The sequence below is a fragment of the Orycteropus afer genome, unplaced genomic scaffold (genome assembly GCF_000298275.1).
Source record: "Orycteropus afer afer isolate SDZICR_OR568_19922 unplaced genomic scaffold, OryAfe1.0 scaffold00029, whole genome shotgun sequence".
NCBI classification, from domain to species: domain Eukaryota; kingdom Metazoa; phylum Chordata; class Mammalia; order Tubulidentata; family Orycteropodidae; genus Orycteropus; species Orycteropus afer.
The window spans coordinates 18,865,794-18,880,157 of NW_006921616.1; positions in this window are offsets into that span (position 1 = coordinate 18,865,794).

The window sequence follows — 14,364 nt, forward strand, 5'->3', positions numbered from 1 at the left end:
ACTAATATTTAGGAAAGGGAAATGCTTGAGTCAGGCACCCCTAGCTGGCTTAAGATGAATGGCAACAGTGCCCGATGCCTGCCGTTACACTGGCATTGCTGCTCTGGCTTTTGCTAGGATTTATCAAGAGTGGAGGAGGGGTGGAAAAAGGGTAATGTGCAGCTCATGCTCATTCCTGGAGATCCCCGAGAAAAATTTTATGAAAGAGAATGTTAACCTGTGATACTTATAAGTAACCTCCTCTCATCAAAAGCTGGTGTGTACTTTACTTGTCACCACTAAGACAAGACAAACACGGCATGTTTCTCAGTGATCCGTTAAAGTTTTGAATGGAAGTCCTCAGAAGAGTAATGTATGCTGGTTCCTCTCTTCTGGAAAAAAATCATAATCTTAACAGCACAGGAACTATTCATCAGCAGCTAATTTAATTTCACATTTAGACCAATTAGAGAACAAGAAGAAAAAACAGCTGAAGTTAAGCACTTGTTTATAAAATTTCCCTAAGTGAAATTGCTCACTCAAAGAGCACAGCAATAAGACAGTCAGCTCTTTTCTCAAGAGGGTTTTATGCCTAAAGACAGAGATTGGCTTCCATTAGTAGTAACTCCTATAGATGGAACAACTGGAGACAGGCTAGTCAGGGTCAGATACAGTTACTGCTGGGTATATGATCTAACCACATGAACACTCCAGGCATTGTTTTAATGGCTTCACGTTGACCATACTACTCAGTCTCCCTTCTCCTCCTAAACTTTTATTACACCTTCATACCTATCTATGTAGCTTGGCTCACTAATTCATTTACTTGAATAAATGTTAACCGAATGTATGTCTGTGTAAGTTACTGTGCCAAATACTGGAGATGGCAGTAAGATATATAATTAAGTAAGATGATGTATGCAAAGTGCCTGGAACGGTAACCACAGTTGATATTCACTATGTGGTTGCTGAGAGAGTCAATGAATTAAACAGAAGATGAGAAGGGAGCCAGTCCCTGGGGAGAAATCTGGAAAAAGCACAGAGGTGATACACAAGTGTTGAGTATGTTAGAAGAATGAAAAAAACTTTGAGTACAAAGTTGTCAGCACACACATACACATACTCATACACACATACACATGGAACCATCCTAGTATTTTTGAGAAATGCCAACTCTATCCTTTCTACACTCTACTAGGCCAGGAAACTCTTGGGAGACAAATGAATCCAAATCCCTCCTTCTCCATTGGGATTTGAATCAATGTGCCTCCTTTTGGGTAACTCAAGATTCTTGAGGCCTTGGGATGGTTTCATTTACCCACTGTTGGCCAGACTTCGTTTCATGTACTTTGGTCACGTTGTTAGAAGGGCCCAGTCCCTGGAGAAGAATATCATGCTTGATAAAGTAGAGGGTCAGCCAAAAAATGGGAAGATCCTCAATGAGATGGATTAACCTTGTTGTTGTTGTTATGTGCCGTCGAGTTGGACCCGACTCACAGCAACCCCTCCTTGGGTTTCCGAGGCAGTATCACTACGGAAGTAGATTGCCCCATCTTCCTTCCGAGGAGTGGCTGGTGGGTTTGAACCGCCAGCCTTCTGGTTAGCAGTCAAATGCCTTAGGCACTTCAATGATGGGCTCAATTACGGCAATCGTCATGAGGGTGACACAGGACCAGGCAGTGTTTCATTCTATCCTTCATGGGGTCACTGTGAGTCAGAACTGACCTGGCTGCACCTCACAGCAACAAGTCCAGAGGGGTATCTTTTTCACCTTTTAAGTAGAGTGTGCATGGCAGGCCATTGCAGAATGCTCATCAAATTCAGGACTAGAATGTGCTAAGTAAAAGATAAATCTGAGATAAGACATTAGATTGTGATGTATAATCCAGAGGGATTTTGTGCATAGCACCTTATGACAAACTTAGTTTAAGACATCATCTTATAGATGAAGAAATGGAAGCCCGGGGAGAAATGACTAGCCCAAAGTCACTAAAAGTCTAGTGGACTCCAGAGTGTGGGTCTTCTGGACTAAAATTCAGCGCTCTTCCCACAAGTAACTTCTAAAGGACAAGGAAATCTGAATTTTTCTCTGAAATTCTATAGCACGAATAGCCTTTACCACTTGTCTCACTGACGTAGTACCCAAACAGCCATGCTAATCTCTTAGTTTTCTCCAGGTTGCTTTCTGATTCTGTCCTGGAGTCCCAGAGACACTTCAGGTAACTCCCAGGACAGCTCAGCTGCCTTCTAAGTAAGCTGGCCTTCAGCCATTTGCACTGTCTGGTATTGTTTTAGGAAGACTGGTTAAATGGGATTCTGAGCACTCTAATTCCATTAAAATCGAGAGACAAGACTTTGTGTGCAAACTTCTCAAAGTCACATTTCATGTCAGGAGGAGAATGCCAAATTAGAGTTCAGGACTCCCAGAGTTGGTCCGCTGAGAAATGGAGCTTTTGTGTTAAACATTTAGCAGCATGCCAAGACTTGTTCTTACAATCTTGTTCTGGAGAGTTATTTGAAATTTCATAATGACTGATAAAGATTAATTATATGATATAATTAGTAAGTGTCTCAAAAGAGTTAAATCAGCATTTGCATTTCATTATTTCTCCATATTATTAATAAAAATTTATAGAACAGACTTGATTTGCTAATTCCTTTGACTTTGGACATATCTTTGACATATGTGTTGCAGTCTCACTTAAGTTTCAAATCCATTCTTATGTTTGCGCTCCTCTTGATTGACTTTGTTGCCTGGGTTCTTCTCATAGTAAAAAGGTTCACTGTCGTAAAGCCACAGGTGGTTTCTTCATCTATTTAGAAATAAGAGTCAGGTTTCTGGATTTATCTTGAACCAATGTCCTAACATACGTGCTGTCAAAAGTCAGACATGTACAACAAAAGGGATCAAGGAAACCTCAAAAGGCCTAAGGTGCCCCGTTAGTAACTTCCAGCTTTGTATGACATTGTTAATTCCAGGCATGGCCTTAATATTCAGACAATGTCAGCATCCCAGGTGGCTGATAAATCAATAAGGGAAGGAGAAAGGAAAAAAAAAGAACACAACAAATTTGTTTCTGCCTTACAACTTTCCTTCTCTCATACAAACTTGCCCACATGCTGGGTGTGATTAAGGTTTAAGGTAACAAGATATTTTGTGTATTAATCTTTCTCGACCACATCCAAGGATTGGACTGACTCAAGACTCCTTACTGAAGAGGAGTCTCCAACTATTTAATCGAGGCAATTTTTTAAGGTTATCTCAAATTCAATGTGATGTTATTCTGTTTTCTGTTTTTTAATTTGTTTTTGCTATAGCAAATAATCTAATTTCTTTGGTTTAAAAAGACCAGTCCCACCCATTCTAATGTTGTTCTTGTGCATAGTCTCAAATTTTCCCCCCTTGTGTCTTGCCCTATCACCAAAAACATTTTAAAGTGCGGGAATATGCAGTAAGCATACATATTTAATGCAAGTAAACATGTTATGAGCATTTAGTCCATTCCCAACATTCCCAGGCACTGAGAAGGGCACAAAATGGACTAAACATGATATGAGTCCTGTAGGAGCTTCTGAGTTTCAAAGTAAAGACTCCAATGATTTTTAGCTTGAAATGTGAAGAAGGAAATAAGCCCCAATAATGAATAGCCATGCTGGAAACCAAACACCCACTTGAGAAAATATGTTTCCTTGCCCCAGATCTATTTAGTAAACTCTACAAGTTTCTAAAGGATGAACTAGATTAAAAAAGCATGATGCAATCAGGTGCCTTTTTAAACACATTTTAGTTGGCTCTTTAATGCAAGGCCTGTCATCCATCAGGGGAAAGCGAAAAAATGGTTTAAGGTGAAGAGCGGCTTGTGTATTGCACTGCTTGGTCTGCTAAACCAAGACTGGAGAGGAACAATTAATTGAGAGTATTATTTTGGGCATAAAATCCAACTTGGTTTGACTCCCTCAAAAGTACAGGGGGAAAAAAAGAGAGGCAGAGAGAGCACTGGAACATTATTTATGTGTCATAAAGCAAAATTTCACCATCGCTATACACATCATAAAGAACCCTGATAGCACAGCGATTAAGTGCTCAGCTACTAACAGAAATGTTGATGGTTTATACCTACCAGCCGTTCCATGGGAGAAAGATGTGTTAGTCTGCTTCTGTAAAGATAACTGCCTTGGAAACCCTACGGGCAGTTCTGCTCTGCCCTACAGGGTCATTGTAAGTTGCAAGCAACTCAGTGGCAATGGTTTTGTTTTTTTGGTATGTATGTCTGGTAGCATAGTGCCTAAGGCACTTGACTGCTAACCAGAAGGCTGGCGGTTCAAACCCACCAGCCACTCCTCGGAAGGAAGGTTGGGCATTCCTACTTCCGTAGTGATACTGCCTCGGAAACCCAAGGAGGGGTCGCTATGAGTCGGGGCCGACTCGATGGCAAATAACAACAAAAACAACAATGTCAGAGAAGACATACACAATTTTTAAAACATAAACAAACTCAACTAAAGAACTCTACATGCATTTTCCCAGCCACAGTACGATTAGTGATACACAGTTGATAAATTGATGGTGTGTTGTTGTTATGTGCCGTCAAGTCGGCCCCGACTCATAGCGACCCCTCCTTGGGTTTCCGAGGCAGTATCACTACAGAAGTAGGATTGCTCAACCTTCCTTCCGAGGAGTGGCTGGTGGGTTTGAACCGCCAGCCGTCTGGTGAGCAGGCAAGTGTCTTAGCCACTATGCTACCAGAGCTCTCCTGATGGTGTGTAGGCTCTGGTTATTTGTGAAGGTCCCCTCAAAAGTAGAATATCTCCAGATGTTGAGGTTCACATCACACATTCTCATATTTATTGTAATTGTTGGAGACTTTTAAAAAACTGTTACTTCACTTTAGCACTTAGCTTCTGTTAAGGGTCATATTTCTGGGTTAGGGACACACTGCCGGAGAATTTTTCAGAAAGCAAATCCTTAGCCACTAGGCTGCCTCGAACCACCCTGTAAGGTAATTCAATGCTTACACTGAATTCATATATCCGCTTCCATTAAACTCCTTGGCTGGCTGTGTTTACATTTTTTAAATTCTGTATTTTCTCTCTGAAAAGCAAACCTCCACTGTTGGACAGCTGGGTCACTGATTATAAGCCACAGGTGTGTTGTCAACACAATTAAACCAGGGTGTGGGAATAGAGGCTCCCACATCCCTAACAAGATAATGGTGTTAAGTACAGGTTTTTAGCAAAACGCACTGCATTTCCCATACAAACAACAAATTGTTTCTGATGGTTGCTTCTTCTTTTATCATCTCAGCTTTTTGTCATCCCATCCTCTAAGTGATCCCAAAGCTGCCCTGAGCTATACAAATTAAATTCAATGCTTGTGCAGTGGCTTCTTTGGTTTTATACTCACAGGACACTTTGATGTCAAAATCAGAGAGTGAGAATGGGGATGGGGAGGGTTGCAGTAAACACATTCATATCTATTCAAACATTTATGCACAACTTAATGACACAAATACATTATGCCTCACTCATGTTAATAAATGTCAAAAAGGCTTGTTGCACACATACATATATACACAGAGACATATATTCAGGCTCATCATCACATAATAGGAAACATATATCAGTAAATATCATACAACTATGAAACAGCTAGGTAAGGAGCTCTGCTGGTGCCATGGTTAAACACTCAGCTGGTAATTGAAAAGTCAGCAATTGGAAGCTGCCAGTCATTCCATGGGAGAAAAGCGCTGGTGATTTGCCACCATAAAGATCTGTAGTCTAGGAAACCTTATGTGGCAGTTCTATTCTATTGTATAGATTCACTAAGAGTTGGAATCAACTTGATGGCACACAACGATCACATAAAATAACTCTAGGAGTCTCTGGGTGGCACAAATGTTAGTCACTCAACTACTAGCTGAAAGATGGCGGTTTACCCACCCAAAGATGCTTTGAAAGCTAGGCGTGGAGATTTGATTCCAAAAGGCCAACGCCTTGAAAAGAGAAGACTAGACTGAGGCAAGTGAGGCACTTTGAATGCAAAATCTAAGGAGGGCCTCAGGCCCCTGGGCCCTGAAACATCACGGGGGCCACAGTATAATACTAGGCAGGCAAAAGTATAAAGCAGAGAGAAACCGGTCAGATTCACTCAGAGCACTTTTCAGATCATTCGTAGTCTCTGATAAATGAATTTGATACACATCTGCACACACCCGGAAAGGAACAGGGCATTAGAAGAGGTCTCATTAGGAAACCCCCTTCCTAGGGCTGCGAAACAACTTCAAGAATTTAAGAAGGTGAAAAACAGCAAAGAGAATTGAAATAGTTTGCAATTATATAGCACTTTTCTTCCTCAAAGCTCTTAGTAACCATTAACTAATTTAAGTTCTTACTTTTTTAAATTAGAGTATTATATTTTAGGAGGGATCCAGGGCTCTTCCTCACTTAAATGTACTTCATAACAATATGAATTATTGCTGGGATATTTAAAAAAAAAAAAGTCCATTTTAAGTAGCACTTTCAAAACCTTTGACTTAGGGGCAAAATCCTTCTTTTTACTTTGTTACTTCCCAGGTTCCATTTATTTATTCATTCATTTATATACACAAACATACACACATTATTTAACACTTAGGCACCATTCAAACTGCTGGGGCAGAAAAATAAATGAGTTAAAATGCTTGTTTCAAGGAAAAATAATCTAATAAATGAAAAGTAAGTCACCAAAGAGATGTACTTTCTTCTTGGCCAATGACCTCTTGAGTTCCTTAAGGAAGTGGCATCCAGTGAGAAAGAGGCCGGTCCTCTGGCAAAGAGGCCCCTCTGCAAGGAGAGTTCACATTTGAGTAAAGTGTCCCATTGACTCCCAAACCCACGCTTCCTGCTAAACTCCAGAATGCTCTTCATATTTACCCAAGTGTGTTCCACTATCTCTGTCAGATAGAGGGCTCCCAACACTGGTTTGCAGGTAGAAATCTTAGAAAGATATAAAGCAGTGGATTCCTCTCAAGGGTCCTCTCAAGGATCTTCTGCCAACTTGTTTCTCTCCTTGCCATCAAAAACACTATTTTCAAATGGTCAAATAATTTTCCTGACTCCTTAGTGATTTTCATTGTTGCTTACTGCTCTCTGAGTTAACTCCTAGTTTGAATTGGACCCATTCCATCTTGTATTTTCATGTTTTGGGGGTATGGGCTTTTCCACAATTAGCTCTATGTCTTTAGATAAAATATGAGACTTGAAGTCAGACTTTATCAGCTACATAGTCCTATGATGCCATTATTCCATTCACATTCAGCTGAACTCTAATGTACGTATCCTGTCCACGCACATCACAAAACTCTATATCCACTCTGGCAGTTGTATCTGGATTTCAATGATATATATAGTCATAAAAGATCAATTCTGCACAGCCTCATGCATGAAGATTGATTTTAAAATAGTATCTCCTTTGGGTTATAAATGCCATACTGATATCTCAATAAAGCTCTAGTTCCCATCACGTTTTATTTATTTATTTATTTTCCCCCAATATGGACAATTAATGCAACATAAAGGGAGGGAAAGGTCTAACACCTGGGTATCTGGGATTGCCTCTGTTTGTGATGTGTTTGGTGTCACTATTTCATCATGGAAACAATATCCAGGACTGTCTGCTCCTTTGATTACTCATCACTCTTTTCTGTTTATTCCTTCACATAGGTACACTCAGCATTAATGGCAGAAGTGTACATTTTCTTCTTAATATCTAATCTATTCAGTCATTCCAGACTATTGATAGTCATGCTTCTGAGAGAAAAATCCAACTATAAAACAGTAGTTAAGAACTGGTGTTGTTGTTAGGTGCCCTTGAGTCAGCTCCAAGCATAGTGAGCCTGTGTGCAACAGAACAATACGCTGCCCAACCCGGTGTCATCCTCACAGTCCTTGCTGTGTTTGAGCCCATCGTCGCAGGCACTGCGTCAGTCCATCTCATTGAGGAGCTTCCTTTTTCAGTGACCCTCTACTTTACCAAGTATGATAGGCTTCCCTTCTGACAACATGACCAAAGTATGAAAGATGAAGTCTGGCCATTCTTGACAAACCAGTTGTTGTAGAGTGAGTTCTGACCCATGGGGACCCTATGCGTGGCAGAGTAGAACTGTGCTCCGTAGGGATTTCAATGGTTGGTTCTGCAGAAGTAGATCATCTGGGCCTTCCTCCTAGGTGCCTCTGGGCTGACTCAAATCTCCAATCTATCTGTGAGCAGCTGAGTATATTAACCCTTTATCCCACCCAGGGACTCCTAATGTCTGGCCAAGACAGTGTGCAAATCCAGGGAGGCTCCAGGACTCTAAACCAAGTCTGAAAAAGCTACTCATCAACATTGGCCAGGGACCACTTTGGAAGTCTCAGAGTGTCTAACTTTATAATATACTTTCTCAGTACCCATTTTTTTTTTTTGGCACACTTTAGATATGGCAGGGCCATTTTTCATACAGAACTGCACAGAGAGAATGAAGCATACAGACAGAAATCTGCTTTGGCAGAGTAGAAAGGGCAGCCACTCACAGCACAGAAGTGCACAGTTTGAAATTAGAAACGAATTTGTCTTCTCATCCCCCCAACCACCATATATTCCACATGACCTCCAGTTCCCCTAAAGCAACTTCTTACTGATTCTAAATGAAATATAAAGTGACTTGCACCTTGTGGTATTAAGGGAATGTCCATATGGAATGAAACAATAGGAATAAATAATTCAAAACCCTCAAAAATAATTTTTGAAGTAAAACAGACTGCACCTCCTCCTCCTGACTAGTCCTTCAAAGGTACTTTTTTTTTTTTTTTTTGCCTAACTACAGGGTGTTCAGCCTCATAAGCTGTCATAAATTCCCTTCGTCTGTCTCCAGTCAATAACAGATTTAACCCCAGTCTCAAACAGCAGAGTCATTCTGAGTGAAAAAGGTCTAGAAACTGCAAAGTTCACATAACAGCCACAGCCCTCTTTGCTTATTAGTGAATTCACAGATGTCCACCATCTGGACCAGAGAAACCCTCAAAGAGAAAGGGAGAGGGGAACAAAGGCGGGTTAATCAATACCCCTGTGACTCCAAGCAGCACTGAAGGACCTCACTTGCAGGAGGAATACCTACAATTCCCAGAGCACACAGTCACTAACACATTCTTCTGTATTCAGACCATTTCCACTCCTCCTAGCAGTGTGAACTTCCCACTGGTTTGGATTCAAAGGACCACTTTAGATCCGTGGTACCCGATCGATGTTCATCAGAGAGGGGCTATGTTAGCTGGAAGGAGCCAGACTTAGGCACTGGATTTGCTAAGCTAGTCTGAGACAGAACACAACCATCATCATTGGTATTGAGCCCGGGAAAAACGATGATTTTCTCTGTTTAGACAGCTAATAGGACACAAGGTAATGGGGACACAGGATAGGTGATGAGATTTTATCATCTCCCCGGTTCTCTCCAAGTTCAACATGCCATCATGTTATAATTCATATTAATGTTTCACACATAGAGAATTTTAGTGAAGGAAAATCAGTTAGGAGTCAAAATGATAGATTGAGCACAAGCTCAAAATTCTCCCTGCTGTCCTACACACCCAGAAATGATAGACATTACAAAGGGTATGATAATGGAGAAAATGCAAGCAATGTATAGATTTGTAAGAGGCTATATTCTGAGCAGAACAACCCAAAGAAGTGAAACCTTCAGTTCTATTCATAGGTTTATGTTCAAGAGATCAGAGCCTAGAACAGGGTCAGCTAACTATGACAGATTTAGATGGCTCCATCTGGCCTTCTGCCTATTCATGTAAATAAAATTTTATTGGAACAGAGCCACACACATTCACTTCTGTATTTTCTACAACTGTTTTTACACTACAAAGGCACAGCTGAATAGTTGCTTTAGAGACATATGGTCTTCAAAGCCTGAAATATTAACTCTCTGGTCCTTTATAAAACAAGTTTGTTGACCCTTGACCTACAGCAGTAAGCATTGGAAAATTATCACTTTCTCACCAAGTAGGCAATATCTGGCCACAGTAGAAAAGGAGGACTTAATTGTAACCCAGTTTAGAATTATGCTGATGCATAATTCACTCTTCCAATCCTAGTTTCTCTCAGTCATCTTTCACTCACTGACCGGCTCTCTCTGGGACCCAAGGCCATAAAATCCCACCCAGGCAAAAGGCATTCATAATACTATTCAAGAGTAACCTCACTGGTCTTTAGTACTCCCAATACCCCTGTTTGTGGTGTTTGAAGCTAGAGAATTCCTTCCTTTTAGAGTTTTCACCATAGTTTTAATTAGTAGGTGACCGTGGACTACTTGTTCATCTTTTCCACTAAACAGTAAGCAGGAAACTTGTCCACTGTCAACTTCTATATCCCTTTGCCTCAATATATGATAAATGAGAGAATTAATTAATGGAATGCAACATATGAACTGCCTTATGGGGGGCACTGCCAAGCACCATTAACACTAAGACTTGACACTCTTCTTCCAAACATTCAAGCGTTGAACATCATCTCATTAATCTTTTCAAGACCTAGAGTGCAAAGAATGTGACAAGGTGACACATTTCAACATAGCATTTAATAGTGAAATGACCCATAGATACTTTTAAGCTCAATCTATTTTCAAACACATCCTCCTATTTTTTCCCTAAAGTATTTTCCCTGGAGCCAAAATAAATAAAGCATAGAAATGGTAAACATGATTTATTTCTTTATAAACTTTCAACATCCCTAGTATTCTTCTAGTCTGACATAAAGGCATAAGCTCCAAATTAAAGTCCTGTAGAAAAGAGAAAGTGAGAAAAACAGGAGGAATGAATCACCCAAGAGACTCATGTCGTCTCATGGCCAAGGGTCTCTGTCTTAGCCCAGCCAGCTTCTCATCACTTCTGTCTCTTTTTCCACACCAAATCCATTCCTTTGTGCATGCTAAAGAGGCAAGACTAGGATCAGTGCATGGAAGATGGGAAGGAAGAGTTCAGATCAAGAGTAAATTGGAACTTTCCAGGATAACTAATGATCCAAAAATGAAGGGAGAGGCATAGCAATGCAGTGGGCCCTGGTATTGGGGGGATCAAAGAGGAAGTCAGATCTTTAAAGGCATTGTTATGTAAGGGATTTTTGCCTTGGCCTCAAGGATGAACCAGATGAGTCCCAAGTTCCCTCCCAACTCTAAAAATACTTAATCTTGGAACAGTGTTCTCACAGACTGTTAATTCTTGAAAGTTATACAAGTATAGAGGGTATGACCCATTTACTATTAAGAAAAAAAAAAAAATATATATATATATATATATACCAAAAATACATATTTTAACTGATTGACTCAAGATCATGTAATAAGCAAGATTTTTGTTTATCTCTTTTAAAGCTTTCTTCATTGAACATGTTTCACTTTGGTAAGTAAGAAAAGAAGCCAAAGTTTAAAAAGTTATTATAGAAATCGTAGGAATAGGAACTTTTTGCCATTGGCTCTGACTTATGGAAACCCCTTGTGTGAGAACAGAACTGTGCTCCACAGGGTTTTCAATGGCTGATTTTTTTCAGAAGGAGCTCACCAGGTCTTGATTACAAGGCACCTCTGGGTGGACTTGAACCTCTAACCTTCTGATTAGCAGCTGAGCACATCACCTGTTTGCATCACCCAGGGACTCCATAGACATTATAGAGCCAAACATTACCTGTTACACAATTAATTTTGTGAATACCACTCAAGTCACAAGGGCAGTCAATACTGTGTCCGTCGATCGGAGTGTAACACACATGTGTGATATTAAAAAATGAGCACTCAATAGGGCCCAGCCTCAACCCTCTACCTGGTCTCACCTTCTCTCAGAGCTGTGGTTCCCATAAAGAGCCAGGAGAGGGAGACTCGGAAGAACGCCAATCTGTTCAGGTGTTGTAGCTTCAGAGAGTCACAGAAGCACAGGAAGTGGCCTTGGTGTTTACGGGCCACCATACAGGGAGCCATGGTGGGCAGTCAAGCTGACAGTCTAGAGGACTGGCTGGTACCAGGCTGTTCCAGGGATGGATCAATGCACATCTGGTTCTCCATGGTCCTAAGCAAAAACTAATGTTCAATCTTCAACACTAAACTTTGAGAACTGATTGGCATAAGCACAGGCCAATGAGAACAGAGGAGGGCAGGCACATCCGGAAGGTCTAAAAATCAAAAACCCGCTGCCATCTAGTCAATTCCAATGGTGACTCTTTAGGATGGAGTAGAACAACCGCATGGGGTTTCCAAGGCTGTAAATCTTTAGGGAAGCACACTGCCTCATCTTTCTCCCACCGAGAGGAGCGGGTGATGGGTTACAACCACTGACATTCAGGTTAGCAAGTTCTGGGCATCAACTATTTACCAAAACTCATTTGCTTTGCAGTGGATTCAGATAATGATCTCATGTATCAGAGTGGAACTGTGCTCCATGGAGTTTTCAGCGGCTGGTTTTCTGAAGTAGATGGCCAGACCTTTTTCAGAGGCACCTCTGGAGGCACTCCCACCTATATTAACTGTTTGCACCACAGTGAGAAAATATTTAATATTGTAACAATCCAAGCATCAGTACTGGTTCAGGCTGATTGAATACAACACTGGCTTTAGATCACTGTTAATCTGCCCATGCAGCCTAGGTCTCTTGACCTTTGTCGTGTTCCCTCTTGTAGAACTGACACTCCCCTTGCACTAGAACTTCCTGGGAATTTCAGCTTTGCCTGACAAATATTTCTGATGATATAATCTTCTAAGTAAAACTCACTGCCTGAACCAGTGGCCAAGGGAGGCACTGTAGCTTAGAGATAACTGCCATGCTCCTTTCAAGGAAGGAAGGGACATGTGCTGATTCTTTATCATGTGTGCTGAATGAGAGAAAGGAGAAATGAGGGATTTTGAAGGGTGACCTAAGGAACCTGATTATTCTCATTTCAAAATATAAGAGTCCTAGGAATACAAACAGAACCAATCAAATATGTGATTCCATCAATTAGTCTGAGCTGAACCTGGTCTGAATACAGACTTCATGATGAGCTTTTGAGTCTCCTTTTGGGAAGCAAACCAGTAAAGAAAACCCCAAGAAAGACACTTATGATGCAGCCCAACTTAAGAAAAGGCTCCTTTTTGCTTATCTAGGGGCTAAAAGAGTAAGAGGAGTTTTGTCTAACTCTGTGCTCTCGTCTCCTCCTGCCCATACCACAGAGCCTAAGCAAAAAGTCAGCTTTTCTCCTTAGTATTTGGTAACATTCTAGGTTGTAGGGGTGAACACATCACCAAAAACAGAAGCTGAATCATAGGTTTTAGAAAACAGGAGAAAAAAATAAGAACTATCAGCTAAAAGATAAAATCACTATGGGATTCATATATCCTTCATAAGCCTCCCTAGCCTCCTGTTAGGAACTTATGAAAGATGACTTAATATAAGTTAGATGCTTCCTAACTCTTATGTCTAACCTTCTGGTTTTCAACCAGATAACCAATTAATGTTTAGAATCAGGATGTAAAGTGATGAGTTATGTGAGATCTTGGCATAACTTCAAGAAAGTAGTTTACCTCTTATCAAAGTCAGGTGACTCCTCAGTTCTTGATAGAGAATATAACAACCAAATGTGGGTCTGTAAGAAGCAGAAAATGTTGGACAAATGAACCTAACATAACTAAAAACTATTAGTCATCCATTCCTGGGAATGATCAGGCTTCCACAAATAGGGCTGCCATCCTGAAGAAAGGAGTTCAGAGGTTGAGTCTAGCACTCCTAGCCCTTGACATGTCACATGACCTTTACATCTTGACACAGATTGGTTACAATTAGGAGAAGGCTTTCAAAATCAAAATATCATGCAGAGCCAATGGCATGTTTCTTCCTTCAATAAAGAGTTTAATTACATTGTTCATAGAAGGAAACCAATGCTGTTACAGAACCTCCAAACCACACAGCTCAGGGTTAGAGTAAACTCAAGGTATGAAGCTTTAAAAGATGGAGAGTGCATGAAAAATACCCCCAAATGCATTATTTCTAGGAAGCTTAGCTTTGATTCATTAAAAAGAAAATTCAGCAATTTCTAGTTTCACTCCTATACATTATCTTTGCAGGTCAAGTCTGTACTGTGACAAAAAGTGAGATACAATATCTCTTCCCATGAGTATTACTGCAACAAATCAGAGACAAAATATTTGTCAAACTGATGTTTCTCATAGATGTCATTTCATTAAAAAACTCTCAAAACCTCTTGAAAAGACAGATCCAAGCTCCAATAGATACCCCATATCTCAGGCAAGGGATGATCCCTCATTCAAAATCACTGTATTTGACATCGATTCCAAGATGGCAGAATAGGCAGAAAGTCTGCACAGACCCTCTTCAACAAAG